The 17234-nt window shown below is 39.1% G+C and overlaps 1 pseudogene; it reads right to left on the reverse strand.

Moving 5' to 3' along the window:
• Positions 1-2090: 2090 nt before the first annotated feature.
• On the reverse strand, positions 2091-16482 carry LOC122444751 (annotated as a pseudogene).
• Between the last annotated feature and the right edge of the window lie 752 nt (positions 16483-17234).

A 17234-nucleotide genomic window follows, 5' to 3' on the forward strand; every position in this document is an offset into this window, starting at 1 on the left:
TCAGGTGTAGGTATGAAATATAAATTGCAAAAAAGTAAATTATTCCATTTTCATTGCAAATTTAACTTTAGTCCTGTTTCTATCACAGAATGACTTTCATGAATATAAACTATTATATAAAAAGTTAACTTGGTCCTCTTGCTTTATAAGTTGGTGAACCTTCCACAAAATTTTAGTCAATAGAAAATTATATAACAAGCTTATGTTTTAGTATAAAGCTAAACTGGGGCTTCCCTGGTGATTTGGTGGTGAAGAATCTGCCTGCCAATGTAGAATACCAGATCCAATCCCTGAGTTGGGAAGATGCCCTGGGGACGGAAATGGCTACCTATTTCAGTATTCTTGCCTGGAGAATCTCATGGAGATAGGAGCATGGAGGGCCACAGTCCATGGGGTTATGAGTCTGACACGACCTAGCAACTAAACAACAACAATGACTTTAATTATTATTTAGGAATTCTACTTTGATCAGAGTCTATATAAAAGGACAAGAAGAAAAACAGCATAAGAAAATAGACCCTTTTTCTCCTTAAATTAACAAATGGCAGATTCACAGTTGGCTGAAATAGAAATAGTAGTGCTCTTCAGAGACTCCAGAGTTTTGGATTGAGATCACTGGGTACTCTTCCACAAGTCATTCATCAGTGCCCCAAATCCTGAGCCGAAGGATCTTCCAGGGTGAGCCAGTGTGACATTTCTCATGTCCATTCATCTTTTTGATGATTAAGCTCTCAGGAAAGGCTAAAAGCATTCATATTTCATAAAATCCTTGAGGGAGATTTCTCATTCTCTGTGGTTCCTCTGTTCTAGGAAGGGTGATGTCATCTTTGAAGTTGTTCCTAAAGACAGATGGTGGATGACCAGTACTAGAACATGAGCCACAACAGATTAGTGTGAAGAGAATGTACATAAGACATATAAGGGAGAGGCTTTCTACCTCGGGGGCAGGGGGGGCATCAAAAACACCTGTGCAACTTTCTATAGGTCTTAGACCCCTCTCCCTTCCTCCAAAGGTGGTGCTGTTGGCAAGTGTGTCTTGGCAAAGTTTCATTGGCTTTCAGATGTGTGCTGGAGAACAAATTATAGGTATAAAGTTTTTGCCAGAAGCATTCACAGCCTGTATTTTGCAGAGCTGGAGATGACTGATCAGTGGTGCATTTTACAAGACTGCTGTTTTAAGAATTACTTCTTTGGCTATCCTGGGGGAAGACTGCACAGAAAAAGGTATGCATAGAATGTTAGTTCTCTTCATCACTGAAGTTAGGATCTTAAATGCACCCTTGCTTGGCACTCTGCTTCTCTTATATGGTAAAGCCAGGGTGTTCGTTTTGAATTCTTTTTGTAGTTAGTTTGATTAAATGTTCTTCTGACTTTAGTGCTGTTGATCCCTTGTTTTAAAGCTAAAGCAATGGTAATCACTCTGTAATGTATAAAAGTACTGAATCATTGTGAGGTGTGCAGTGTTGTGGGTCTATTACACTTCAAAAACCAAACAGAAAAACTCCTAGAGAAAGAGATCAGATTTGAGGTTACCAGAGATGGGGGAATTGGATGAAGGGAATCAAAGGGTACAAACTTCCAGTTATAAGATAAAAAGTACAAAGGCTGTAATGTACAATAGGATCAATATAAATAACACTGCTGTGCTATATATGACAGTTGTTAAGAGAGTAATTCCTAGAATTCACATCACTAGGAAACATATTTTTTTTCTTTTTACTTTGTATCTATATGAGAAAATGATACTCTCTAAACTTATTGCAGTAATCATTTCATGATGTATTTAAATTAAATAATTATACTTTAAGTTTAGGCAGTGCTATATGTCAATTATATCCCAACACAGCTGGAAAAACAAAAATAAAGATTAAAAGATTTGTACATCCTGAAAAAGAGAGACCATATTGAAAACATTCACCTTAGCAACTTCTGATAGAGAGACAAAGCTGATTTTAATTTACTACTGATTTTTATCAAAATTTTAAGTTTTAGTTTAAGAGACAGGATCACAATTCTTTTCCCCAGTTACTAACACTTTGATTGTCTCAAATTCCCAAAAGGAAGTCCAAAATATCATGCTGTAGAATTTTTTACGACTTAGAATCCACACTGTCTTTCTGCAAAGGAGCCAATGTCACCCCAAAATGCCTCTCTTCACTCTTGGAGTTATAAAAATTATGCTTTTCAGTATACTCTTGGACAAGATCTAGTACCAAGTAGTGAATGCTCTAACTCCTTCTGAGGCCTTGCTGGGTCTTTGTGAATAAGATGTCATTGGTAATCCATTCATTCACTAGAAGAATGTTGTTCTGATGTTTTCACAGAACATCTGGTTCACAGATGAATTTCTGAACAACAATCCCTGCCTGGGTAATACCTATGAACTCATACTTTCTTAAATTTGGGTGAAATCCTCATTCTTCTGCAGGTTGGGATCACCAAAGGACCCCAATAAATCTGCCCCACACAGCAATGTTACCTTTGGACACCTTTTGCTTCTGACCCCAGGGATTTCTTTTGACTAAAATCTTGGCTTTGTTCAGCCAACTTCCTCCTCCATTCAGGTCTTTCTGGCATAGGTGAGTCCTTCCAGTTATCACAGCTACTAGTCTCCAATTTCTCTCGATGGTGTCTGAGCACCTGAGCAGTCTCTAGCCACCCCTTCTGAAGTCTTTCCCATGCACACACTTCCACCTGCTTTGAATTCTTGGTGGCAAGATATGCAATGATAACTCGGCAATGGGCAAAGAAGAGTTTGATGCTTCTTTTATACCTTGCTGACAGGATAAATTGTGCCTTGTCTAACTGTATATTTTCCTATTGCGTTCGTGTAGTTCTTGACCAGTTCAAACAACCTGAGGTGCATGTTGGTGACTAGAATAAAAAACCACAAGCAAGGAGAACCACAGTTGTCTTCTCGGAATTTTCTAGGCTAACAATGTTAAGTCGTTGGTCTAAGTGCAAAACCCTGACACGTCCTTTGCCATTCTTACAAAGGAAATTCTGTCATTCTGAGGCACTCTGCAAGGTTGGCTATGAGAATCATTCCAACTTGTGTGTCAACAGCCTTCTCCAAGTTGAGCTATAACAGAGGATCCGCATCCATATTGTAACTCACGTCCTTAAGGCTGACTGACAAGAGTCCTTGTATCTCGTTGCTTTAATTTATGTATCTTAGTTTATCAAATGGAATTTTAAAGTAGTTTTCTGGTTATTGCCCATCCATATCCTTTGTTGATTTTTAAAAATAGGAATTCCTAGGCTGGTGTATACTATCAAGGGTGAAACAGATCACCAGCCCAGGTTGGAGGCATGAGACAAGTGCTCAGGGCGGGTGCACTGGGAAGACCCAGAGGGATGGGATGGAGAGGGAGGTGGGAGGGGGGATCGGGATGGGGAGCACATGTAAATCCATGGCTGATTCATGTCAATGTATGGTGAAAACCACTACAATATTGTAAAGTAATTAGCCTCCAACTAATAAAAATAAATGGAAAAAAAATAAAAAATAAAAAAATAGGAACTCCTTAACTTTTCTGCTTTTGTGTTGTTATTTTTTGTTGTCATCTTGTTGTTATTGTCATCATCTTTGTAGCTCATTTGCAAGAATTTTTGGATATGCTAGACTTTGATTTATTGTCTTTTACATATGTCTCCAAAACTTACAGTATGCTTCATATATGTTGTTCCCTGTCTGTTAAATTGTTTTAAAACACTCTATGGGTATCAACTGTTGATTAAAAATGTTAATTGTCTTTAATGTTTTTGGTGTATTTATATTGTTTTCCTTATCCTTAGGTTAGCTTTGTATTTTTTTTCTTACTTTTGCTCTTTAATCTATTTAGAGTTCAATTCTGTCTCCAATAACTAAATAAATAAAGAGGGGAAAAGGGGGAAAGCTTTCTTACAGAAGAATTCCAATTAATAAATGTGGTCAGAATGAGGAAAACAGAAAATTACCATTAGAACATCACAGTTACATTGTTGCAGGCAATACCCATGGATGAATGCCAAGTATTTGTTAATCACTGTGGTGATTCTGACATATGCCTGCAGGTTCTTTGTTATTTCTCTCTCCAAGAGGTGAAGGTTAATCCCCCTCTGTTAAGCGTGGGCTGGACTGTGACTGTCTTCTAATAAACAGAGAACAGAAAGGAAAAAAAATAATAACTTTGTAGCAGAAAATATGGGCAGACACCAATTAACCTAGTGACCAAATTAAAAAGGGTACCAGTAATAAATCATTTTGACATCATACATCTGATAAAATGTGATGAGACAGGCAAATCACCCTTACTGTATTTTTATAAAAATAAATTCTCCCTCTAATTTTTCCAAACTCCATCTAATCAAGGGATAAGAATAGACAAACCCAAACTGAAGGACATTTTACAAGATACCTGACCAATATTCTTCAAAAGCATCAGGAGAAATAGGACAGATTGATAAACTGTCTGATTAAAAAAATTTTTAGAAATGTGATGACTAAATGCAGTGTGTGGTCTTGAGAAATCAGTGGAAAAATGGGTTACATTTAAATAAACTTTAGTTGATAGTAATGTAGCAATGTTAATTTCTTAGAATTGATCAATGTCCAATGGTTATGTAAGGTAACACTAGGGGAATCTGAATGAAGGATATAAAGAAACCCTTTGTGCTCCTGAAAACTCTTCTGCAAATTTAAGTGAAATTTGTCTAAGTAAAAATGTATTTCCAATTAAAAAAATTTTTTTATAAAGCTTAACACCTTCTAAGTAGTATAAAAATCTCAGGGAATTTTTCATAGCAATATGGTGTGGGAGGCATTTTGGAGACTGACAAACTTAACTAAAAAATAGTCTTTCAGGAGGAGGAGCCAAGATGGCGGAGGAGTAGGACGGGGAGACCACTTTCTCTCCTACAAATTCATCAAAAGAATAACTGAATGCAGAGCAAACCTCACAAAACAACTTCTGATCGCTAGCTGAGGTCATCAGGCGCCCAGAAAAGCAGACCATTGTCTTCGAAAGGAGGTAGGACAAAATATAAAAGATAAAAAGTGAGACAAAAGAGCTAAGGACGGAGACCCGTCCCGGGAAGGGAGTCTTAGGCGGCCTTGCTTGGGCTAGGGTCCGGGCCTGAGTGCCCTGAGGACAATCGGAGGGAGCTTCTGTGAGGTGCCAACTTGAACTGTGGGAGACCAAAAGAGAGAAAATTAACCGGCCGGAACACACTGCCGGCCGTTCGCAGAACAAAGGGACGGAGAAAGTCCCAAGAAGAGGTCGCAGGCTGCAGACCCGCCCAGCCCCGCCGGAGGCAGGAGGCAGGGGGGAGGGGAAGGTCGCGGCGAGACACAGGGCGCAGGCACCCGACCGGCGCGGGCGGGGACTGGGGCTGGGGACGCAGAGGGCGGAAGGCGCGCGCACCCGACGGGCGCCAGCGGAAACTGAGACTAGGTCCGCGGAAGGGAGTGAGTGCGCCACACCTGGGGATAGTGCGCCCATCAAGCCCCTCGCTGCCTGGACCGCTCTGACGGGGAAGGCACAGAGAGCAGGCGCAGCTTTTCCTTCCGCGCTTTTGTGTAACACCCGAGGGCTGGAACCTAGCGCAGCGCGAGGCGCGCTCCATATAGAACAGCCGGGAGCCTGAGCAGCGCAGACGGAGAAAGCAGCGTCAGCCCCTCCCGGCAGCGCCAGCCCGCCCCCGCAGCGCCAGCCCATCCCCGCAGCGTCAGCCCCTCCTAGCAGCGCAACGGAACTAGCTAACTGAATAAGAGTCCACCTCCGCCCGCCTGTGTCAGGGCGGAAATGAGGCTCTGAAGAGACCGGCAAACAGAAGCCAAATAAACAAAGGGAACCGCTTCAGAAGGGACTGGTGCAACAGATTAAAATCCCTGTAGAAAACACCGACTTCACGGAAGGGCCCTGTAGATATCGAGAAGTGTAAGCTGGAACGAGGAGCTATCTGAAACTGAGCCGAACCCACACTGACTGCAACAGCTCCAGAGAAACTCCTAGATATATTTTTACTTTTTTTTTTTCTAAGTAAGGGAAAAAAAAAAATTTTTTTTTCTTTTTATATTTTTTCTTTTTTATTTTTTCTCTTTTATTTTCCTTTAAAATTCCCTATTACTCCCCCATTACTCCTTAACTTTCATTTTCATAGATTTTTACGATTTTTTTAATTAGGGGGAAAAAAATTTTTTTTTCTTCTTTCTTTTTTTTTTTGTTTTTTTTTCTTTTTTCTTTTTCTTCTTTTTTCTTCTTTTTTTTCCTTTCCGTTTTCTCTTTTATTTTCTATTTTTCTTTTTCTCTTATTTCTTTTAAAGTCCTCTAGAACTCCTCTACTACTCTTCATTTTCATTTTCACTACACTATAACCTTACCAAAAAAAAAGAGAAGCCCTATCTTTAAACCGAAGATTATTCTCTCCCAATCTTGACTCCCTGTTTTCTACCTCAGAACACCTCTATTTCCTCCTTTCCCCTTCTCTTCCCAATCCAATTCTGTGAATCTTTGTAGGTGTCTGAGATACGGAGAACACTCTGGGAACAGACAGCTGCGTAGATCTGTCTCTCTCCTCTTGAGTCCCCCTTTTTCTCCTCCTGCTCATCTCTATCTCCCTCCTCCCTTTTCTCCCTCCTCCCTTTTCTCCTGTTCATGTAACTCTGTGAACCTCTCTGGGTGTCCCTAACAGGGGAGAATCTTTTCGCCATTAACCTAGAAGTTTTATTATCAGTGCTGTATAGTTGGAGAAGTCCTGAGACTACAGGAAGAATAAAACTGAAATCCAGAGGCAGGAAACTTAAGCCCAAAACCTGAGAACACCAGAAAACTCCTGACTACATGGAACTTTAAGCAATAAGTGACCGTCCAAAAGCTCCATACCTACACTGAAACCAACCACCACCCAAGAGCCAGTAAGTTTTAGAGCAAGACATACCACGCAAATTCTCCAGCAACACAGGAACATAGCCCCGAATGTCAACATACAGGCTGCCCAAGGTGACACCTAACACATAGACCCATCTCAAAACTCATTACTGGGCGCTCCATTGCTCTCCAAAAAGAAGAAATCAAGTTCCACGCACCAGTACACTGACGCAAGCTTCCCTAACCGGGAAACCTTGACAAGCCAATCGTCTAACCCCACCCACTGGGTAAATCCTCCACAATAAAAAGGAACCACAGTCCTCCAGAATACAGAAAGTCCACTCCAGACACAGCAATCTAAACAAGATGAAAAGGCAAAGAAATAGCCAACAGGTAAAGGAACATGAAAAATGCCCACCAAGTCAAACAAAAGAGGAGGAGATAGGGAATCTACCTGAAAAAGAATTTAGAATAATGATAATAAAAATGATCCAAAATCTTGAAAACAAAATGGAGTTACAGATAAATAGCCTGGAGACAAAGATTGAAAAGATACAAGAATTGTTTAATAAAGACCTAGAAGAAATAAAAAAGAGTCAATTAAAAATGAACAATGCAATGAATGAGATCAAAAACACTTTGGAGGGAACCAAGAGTAGAATAACGGAGGCAGAAGATAGGATAAGTTAGGTAGAAGATAAAATGGTGGAAATAAATGAAGCAGAGAGGAAAAAAGAAAAAAGGATCAAAAGAAATGAGGACAACCCCAGGGACCTCTGGGACAATGTGAAACGCCCCAACATTCGAATCATAGGAGTCCCAGAAGAAGAAGACAAAAAGAAAGGCCATGAGAAAATACTCGAGGAGATAATAGCTGAAAACTTCCCTAAAATGGGGAAGGAAATAGCCACCCAAGTCCAAGAAACCCAGAGAGTCCCAAACAGGATAAACCCAAGGCGAAACACCCCAAGACACATATTAATCAAACTAACAAAGATCAAACACAAAGAACAAATATTAAAAGCAGCAAGGGAGAAACAACAAATAACACACAAAGGGATTCCCATAAGGATAACAGCTGATCTATCAATAGAAACCCTCCAGGCCAGAAGGGAATGGCAGGACGTCCTGAAAGTAATGAAAGAGAATAACCTACAACCTAGATTACTGTATCCAGCAAGGATCTCATTCAGATATGAAGGAGAACTCAAAAGCTTTACAGATAAGCAAAAGCTGAGAGAATCAGCACCACCAAACCAGCTCTTCAACAAATGCTAAAGGATCTTCTCTAGACAGGAAATGCAGAAAGGTTGTATAAACGTGAACCCAAAACAACAAAGTAAATGGCAACGGGACCACACCTATCAATAATTACCTTAAATGTAAATGGGTTGAATGCCCCAACCAAAGACAAAGATTGGCTGAATGGATACAAAAACAAGACCCCTATATATGCTGTCTACAAGAGACCCACCTCAAAGCAAGAGACACATACAGACTAAAAGTGAAGGGCTGGAAAAAATATTTCATGCAAACGGAGACCAAAAGAAAGCAGGAGTCGCAATACTCATATCAGATAAAATAGACTTTCAAATAAAGGATGTGAAAAGAGACAAAGAAGGACACTACATAATGATCAAAGGATCAATCCAAGAAGAAGATATAACAATTATAAATATATATGCACCCAACATAGGAGCACCGCAATATGTACGGCAAACACTAACAAGTATGAAAGAGGAAATTAATAGTAACACAATAATAGTGGGGAGACTTTAATACCCCACTCACAACTATGATAGATCAACTAAACAGAAATTAACAAGGAAACACAAACTTTAAATGAACAATGGACCAGCTAGACCTAATTGATATCATAGGACATTTCACCCCAAAACAATCAACTTTCACCTTTTTCTCAAGTGCACACGGAAACCTTCTCCAGAATAGATCACATCCTGGGCCATAAATCTAGTCTTGGAAAATTCAAAAAAATTGAAATCATTCCAGTCATCTTTTCTGACCACAGTGCAGTAAGATTAGATCTCAATTACAGAAAAAAAATTGTTAAAAATTCAAACACCTGGAGGCTAAAGAACACGCTTCTGAATAACCAACAAATCATAGAAGAAATCAAAAAAGAAATCAAAATATGTATAGAAATGAATGAAAATGAAAACACAACAACCCAAAACCTATGGGACACTGTAAAAGCAGTGCTAAGGGGAAGGTTCATAGCATTACAGGCTTACATCAAGAAACAAGAAAAAAGCCAAATAAATAACCTAAATCTACACCTAAAGCAATTAGAGAAGGAAGAAATGAAGAACCCCAGGGTTAGCAGAAGGAAAGAAATCTTAAAAATCAGGGCAGAAATAAATGCAAAAGAAACTAAAGAGACCATAGCAAAAATCAACAAAGCTAAAAGCTGGTTTTTTGAAAAAATAAACAAAATTGACAAACCATTAGCAAGACTCATTAAGAAACAAAGAGAGAAGAACCAAATTAACAAAATTAGAAATGAAAATGGAGAGATCACAACAGACAACACTGAAATACAAAGGATCATAAGAGACTACTACCAGCAGCTCTATGCCAATAAAATGGACAACTTGGATGAAATGGACAAATTCTTAGAAAAGTATAACTTTCCAAAACTGAACCAGGAAGAAATAGAAGATCTTAACAGACCCATCACAGGCAAGGAAATCGAAACTGTAATCAAAAATCTTCCAGCAAACAAAAGCCCAGGACCAGATGGCTTCACAGCTGAATTCATGAGTTTTTAAATCGCAAAGTGTTCTGAGTAGCATGATGAAATCTTACACCATCCTACTTGCCCATGCCAGGGGTCCCCATTCACTGACATTATCTGCTCCTAACATTCAACCATCATCAAGCTCAGTGGTCCACGATCACCCAAAGCAGATAATCCTTCTTTTGACATATAGTCAGAAGGTCAAATGAAGCCTAACGCTAAGTCACAGTGCCTGTCATTCACCTCACTTTATCTCCTCATGTAGGCATTTTATCAACTCACACCATCACAAGGAGAAGGGTGGGTATAGTATAATAAGATAGAGAGATCACACTCACATAACTTTTATTTCAGTATATAATTTTAATTATTCTATTTTATTAATAGCTATTGTTGTTAATCTCTTAGTGTGCCTAATTTATAAATTAAATTTTATCATATGTATATTATTGTTATTCAGGCACCACACTGTGCCCAACTCTTCGCAATCCCATGGAGGGCAGCATACCATCATAGGTATGTATGTATAGGAAAAAAAATAGTATATATATGTGTGTGTGTATATATGCATAGGATATGCATGTGTGTGTGTGTGTATATATATATATAGGATTTGGTAGTATCTGAGATTTCAGGTATCCACTGGAGGTCTTGGAACAAATTCTCCCCACATAAGGAAGGACTGTTATATCTTTGTTATCTCTTTCTTTTTTACTTTGTCCTCTCATTTGAAAACTAATAGATGAAAGGGTAGGTTTTTTTTTTTAAGAAAAAAATAATTTAAGTGTTTGCATTGAAAGTCTTTATCCTAGTCTGTTGGTTTTATGTCTAGTCATATAACCTAGGACTGAAGCTGAAGACATAGTCTTTGTCAAAGCATTCATTGAATTTTGCCCCCCACAGTCAGGCATCATAGTAACACCTTTAGGACTATTTCAAAAACAAGTTACTTATGCTACAATTTAAGGCTTAGGCCTTTTGTACCCTGAGATACACAGAGCAGTTATTTGTGTTCACATTTTTGACTAAGCCAATAATTGGAAAATAATCACATCCAAATGCGCTTTAGGATCTTGAATGGTACTTGGGAGCTAACAAATATTTCTCCTCTAGGAAGCAGGTAGTTGGGAAAAACACAACACGAAGTTTTAGGATGGGTTTGCCCAGCAGCCATATTGTATCTTCCAGGGTTAGTTGCACAAGAGGACTGGCAGGGAGCATTTTGGTTTCTTCTCCAGGGGATCTTCCCAACCCAAGGATTGAAACTGCATCTCTTGTGATTGAACCTGCATCTCTTGTGTCTCCTGTATTGGCAGGTGGGTCCTTAACCACTAGCACCACCTGAGAAGCCCCTTTGGTTCTACAGAAGAGAGCAAGTAGGGATTCGGGCCCTCTGCCATGTTTTTTGGCTTTGGGGCAAATCGTTAGGCCTTAAAAAAATACATTGTCCTAATTTACTGCTTTTTTCCAGGTTTACTCTTTATAAAGATCTGATTTTCCCAAATAGCCTTCAATCCCGGAGGATTGGGTTACTGGCAGAGATGAGTAGGGTGTTTTGGACAAACAAGGATTTCTCTTCTCAACTAGTTGCTGCCCATCAAGAGGACAGTTGCTCTTTCTCTCTTCATAATTCATTCAGCCATGGTCCCTGTGGCCCAAATTAGCTAAGGTGAGCAGCAGTGATGAAAATAAAGCCACAGCTTGATAATTCTTTTTGCACCTGAATTAGGTGTCTTAAAGAAGTGAAAATAAGCTGGATTATGTCACACTTAATAAGCACCACAATATTCCCTCAGTAAGTTGTGTTTTAAAGGCCTCTTAACTCTTTTAAAAAAATTTATACTTTATATATAACTTCTGTTTCATATAATCTTTATAAGAAACTGCCTACCAGTTCTCCAAAGTGATTGATCACTTTGCATTCCCACCAGCAGTGAAACAGAGTTCCAGCTGCTCTACATCTTCATAACTATTTAGTGATATCAGTTTTTTTTTTAAGTTTTTTATTTTATATTGGAATATAGTTGATTAACAGTGTTATTTTCAGGTGTACAGCAAAGTGACTCATTTATGCATATGCACATATCTATTCTTTTTAAAATTCTTTTCACATTTAGGTCATTTCAGAATACTGAGCAGAGTTCCTTGTGCTATAAGTAGGTCCTTGTTGGTTTTCTATTTTAAGCGTAGCAGTGCATACATGTCATCCCAAATTCCCATCTATTCCTCCCCCCAAAATCCCCCCAAGTAACTGTAAGTTCCTTCTCTAAGTTTATGAGTCTATTTCTGTTTTGTAAATAAGTTCATTTGTATCACTTTTTAAAGATTATGTCCTTAAGTGATATCATATGATATGTGTCTTTACCTGACTTACTTCACTTGGTATGATAATCTCCAGGTCCCTCCATGTTGCTGCAAATGGCATTATATTACTTCATTCTTTTTTATGGCTTAGTAATAGTCTGTTGTATATATGTACCACATCTTCTTTATCTTTTCCTCTGTTGGTGGACGTTTAGATTCATTCCATGTCTTGGCTATTGTAAAAAGTGCTACAATGAATATTGGGGTGTATGTATCCTCTTAAACTATGTTTTTCTCCAGATATATGCCCAGGATTGGGATTACTGGGTCATATGGGAGATCTGTTTTTAGTTTTTTAATGTGATATGTAGTAACCGCTAGGTTTTGTAAAATCACTAAAAAGGATCCTTAGTTCACATTCCCTGAAGGTAAGAAATATGTTCCCAAGGCATAGGGAAAAGAGCTCTCTATAAGTCCTCAGTGAAGCTTGCTAAGTACAGACTTCTCTAGGGACACTTGGTTGAGGAACCCTTTCAACTCTGAATCCTCTTCTGAGCTGGCCAACAAGAGCATGAATCAGTACCACTTGTTTATGTGGAACCATAGATAACCAACATTGCTTTCATTAATTTTCTTAAGTTGGTATCAAACGAAATCATTTTTATTCTCTTGTATTGCAGCCAAGGTATCACACACGTGAACAACCAATATTCATTTGACTGCCTCTATGTGTTGCATTGTATATCTTCCACTTTGTACCAGAAAAGTCTTTTAACTGCCTGTGTATGCCATTGTGATATCTTTGTGACAAGCTGTAAAAGATTAGCACAAAGTAAGAAAAGAATAGGAGCTATTGTCTTAGGAAATGTCACATACTGAGTATTGCTTAAAAGAAAACTAGCTTCCCAGGTGGCTCAGTGGTAAACAATCTGCCTACTAATGCAAGAGATGTGGGTTTGATCCCTTGGTTGGAAAGATCCCCTGGAGAAGGAAATGGCAACCCACTCTAGTATTCTTGCCTGGAAAATTCCATTCCATGGACAGAGGACTACTGTCTTGGTGGGCTAATGTCCATGGGGTTGTAAAGAGTCAGACACGACTGAGCACACAGTATGCATGCACAGAAAAGAAAACTATAGTACAAAAAGCTAAAAACTGTAATTAACCTAATAAAATTCGGCTAAAAAATGAAATGAGGGGCTCCCTTGATGGCTCAGTGGTAAAGAACCCATCTGCCAATGCAGGAGACACAGGATTGATCCCTGATCATGGAAGATCTCACCTGCTGTGGAGCAACTAAACCCCTGGGCCACAACTACTGAGTCTGTGCTCTAAAGCCTGGGATCTGAAACTACCGAAGCCCGTGCACCCGAGAGTCCATGCTCCACGCAAGAGAAGCGTCCACAACGAGAAGTCCACGTACCACGTCTAGAAAGTAGCTCCTGCTTGCCATTACTAGAGAAAAGTCCATGAAGCAATGAAGATCCAGCCCAGACAAAAATAAATAAATAAATAAAATTATTTTAAAATGGAATGAATGGTTGAGTAAATGGACAAATAATTGGTTACTGTAATATCCATGTAACTAGGACAATTACTAGATCTCTGGAATCTTGTTCCTATTCTTATCTCTATGTTGGCAGCACATGTAAAGTACACGCTTATATGTTTTTAAATGCTGTTTGCTGTTTGTCTCTCCACAGGAAGACCAGCCTGCATTTCATAGATTTCACTAATAAAGTACTGAGGAAAATTTGATTTGCAAAGATTGTTTTCCCCCAATTCACTTATTTATTTGTTCTCTCTTCTTTTGGTTAATTATTCATTTATCCTGTTGTCATAAAAGGTGCTAGACTTTGGAATTACGCTGGGAAAGAAAGTGCAGTCCTTGGCCTGAAGATGCAGTACAGACTTTGCTCCAAAGGGGTTATTAAAATAATGCCTTAATCATGAGAGATTTGAGAAATTTCATAATTGCTTTAGGAATCTTGACTTTACATGTTTCTTTTCCTTGGGGCAATGCTTTTAATTTCCCGTGTTTGTTTTAAATTAAATGAAAATGGAACTCAGAGGGGGAATCCATCATAATATGCCTTAACCATAGGAAAAGGTGAAAACGTACAGGAGAAATGAGAAAAATCACATTGCAAAGCAGGAAAGAAATAACAACACCTAAATGCACAGTAAATTTGGAGTCCTTCAGTACTTCATTGCATGTAAACCTTACTCCCTCCTCTTCGTTGCTAAAGGTACTTGCCTTAGTTGCCCAACTGAGAAGGATTTGTTTTGCACAAATTTCCAGAGATGGTTAATTTCAATAACATTTAAAAACATACATTTTACACAAATACACTTATGCATATTCATTTAAAATTACTCTTTTTCCTGTAGGAATGACTTTTGTCATAGACTATATTTCTAAGTAGCTATGTTTCTATATAATGAAGTACCGCTGGAGAGAACAGTCACTTGTGGCAGGTAGCAAAGAAATTTCAATAAAGTAAACTCTTAGTATTATCAAAATTATACATTTGGGGTTGTTAGCATGGCCTAGAAAAAGATGAGGACAGGCTCATCTCATTAAAAGAGAAGAAATAGTGGAATTAGCTTGAATCTAATTACAAGCCACACTATCTAATGTAAAAACATGACTGTTTTTTCACTCCCATTCATTTTGACTAGTAATTAGTTTTGGCCTCTAAAATGCCACCCTTTAATCATCCAAACACAGATGTGATTTGCCGTGCAATTTAATCTTGCTTTAATGAAGAACTAATGGACGCATCGCAAATTACTTTCCCTGTTGGAGAAAAATTCTATTTCCTGCTTTTCAAAAGATCAAGAGTATCTTGTGATAATAGCCCAAGCGGCCCTGGCAGCCTCACCGCACAGAGCAAACAAGCTCTTTTACTCAACTCCCAATTCAATGGAGAAAAAGAGGCTACAATTAGCAACAAAGCAGGGGAAACGCAGCATTAGAGCCGAATCACTTTCTGTAGCTCAACCCCCAGCAACCACTGGCTTGTTAGAGCCAGGTCTAAAGTGTCAGGCACGAACAATGCGCTGTGATAAATTACTCTCTTCAAACAGCTGCACTGCTAATTTTCAATTATACACACAAATGGCTCTCAGATTGGAAGAAAATGGAGTGCATGGGGAGAACAGTAGTAGATTTCTATGTTTGTTTGGTAGTGAGTGTGGAGGCGGGAGAATGACATCTTGAAAAGAAAGCCGTAGTGAGGAGTCGGTGTTTGAACTTCAGAGGATGCGCCATCCGGAATCTTAGGGAGACCTGTGGTTTCCCCGTTTCGCTCTGGGCTCTAAAGGGCGTGAAATTAGGAGTTACTTTCCTTCTTGGGTTGGCTTTTTGTTTGTTTGTTTGTTTTGACCCGTTACCCACTTTATACTGAACCTTCGCTGCTGACCTCGCTACTCTGCCTTGGGAAGCCCGTTAGGAATGACAGTCTCGGTTCCCCGGGTACCCCTGCCGCCGTCAGGCCAAAGCCCGCAGACGCTTCCGTGTCCTGTCTTCGTTTCCCACCAACCGAGTTGTACTTCACCCCTTACTCCTCATTCGCTCCCATCAGCTGCTAGTCCTCAGAGCCAGAGGTCAATGCTTTGTATTCTCTGAGGAGGTACGTCCTCCGCCCACATTAAAAAAAACAAAACAAAAACAAAAAACCAAACATCTTTTTGAGGAGAGAAAAATTTTAGGAATCTCAGGGTTTTTTTTTTTTTTGTTTGTTTTTTTTTGTTTTTTTTTTTTTTTTTTCCTTCTGAACAAGATTTTGCTTTCGGGTATCCTAAAATTTGGTCAGGGATACAAAAATTTCTCTCAAGTGAAAACAGGTGTCATGAGATAGTCCTTATTCGGTTTTTGCAATGTAAATTAACACACATTGTCGTCCTTTTTTCTATTCCTGTGTCCCAAGTGTCAGCCTGTTTTCAGTTGATTTGGAAGTTAGAGTCTAGGGAGGCACATGCTGCTGGTCCAAAATCTTACTCTTTCAGGAAGGATTCATGGTTAACCCACACCCAATTCCGCCGCACCCCACACCTTTAGCACCTTCACAGAAGGTATGTCTCCCGCCCCCTCCGGTTTTTCAACTGTGGCTATTTCCCAAGAACAAAAGGCAAAGATTGGCTTTTTCACTGAGACACTTGCTGAATCTGTGAATGGTGGTATGAATTTACTTTCTTACAGAAAATATGAGGCTAATTCCTGTTGAATCTGTTTCTGTCTTATTCCAAGGCAAGAGGATACAGCCACAAGTGTGTGACAACAGGGTCCTTCCTTTAGCTCACTTTCTCGGAAATCGGTTTGCAATCATGGGAGCTGCTCTTTTGTCTTGAAGCAGGGATGGTGTGGTCGTTACCGTATTTTTCATCTTGAAGACACCACAAATCTCTAGCCGCTGTTAGCATCTGCTTATTGTGTTCAATGACAAGGACGCACTTACCTTTTGGGGGAGCAGGCTGGATAGACAGGCCCCTATTTTCCTGTGCTGATTCAAACCGGTGCTTCCTTTGACTCTCAAAACCCGAAAGAAGACAACAAATGGGTCTCATCTGCTTAAGGGCCACACATTAACACGACACAATCATTTGGCCAGGAGACGATAATGACCATTAAAATGTTCTGATTTCCAACCATTTTCTAGAAGATTGAATGTAATGTAAATTAACGTTCAAAAAAAAGGAGCCTCCAGGATGGAATTTGTTTTAAAAAGAGCAACCGTTTTAGAAAGATAGGGTAGAGTAACTTCTTTTAGAGTCTTCCTTAGCAAGGAAAAGCTGTGAGCATTATATATTTGAATTAGGAATATTACCATTCAGAAAAGACTATGTGGAAAATTTAAAATGCCATTCCATTAAAAGTTACTTTTCTTGATGTAGTCGGGGAAAGGCTACTGGGAGGTGGGGGATGGTTGTGATAGTAAGTGGAAATGAAGTACTTTTTTTTTATTTTTTGCTGAAGTGGGATTTTACTCCTTCTACTTTATAATCGTTACAGAAATTTAAACCTCAAACCATTTCAGCCCAAGCTTATACTAAGCTTGTTAGTGGTTTCTGATGCTGTGGACGATAATGCTGCAGCATTACCATAAATCAGCAGAATTAACTATGATCTTCAGAAGCATGCTTGAAAGTGGGTGACAGAAGTCTGCAATTTGGTGCTCTGAATATTATGATAACATTCTATATTAAATGTTCATAATCTACTTAAAGCTGAGCTTCAAGTACATTTTGTATTTGTGCTTTGCCCAATATTAAAAACCAGTAACAATTATTATGATCCATGTGAGCCTTCATTATTTGCA

Source organism: Cervus canadensis, chromosome 7, assembly GCF_019320065.1.
Source record: "Cervus canadensis isolate Bull #8, Minnesota chromosome 7, ASM1932006v1, whole genome shotgun sequence".
NCBI lineage: Eukaryota > Metazoa > Chordata > Mammalia > Artiodactyla > Cervidae > Cervus > Cervus canadensis.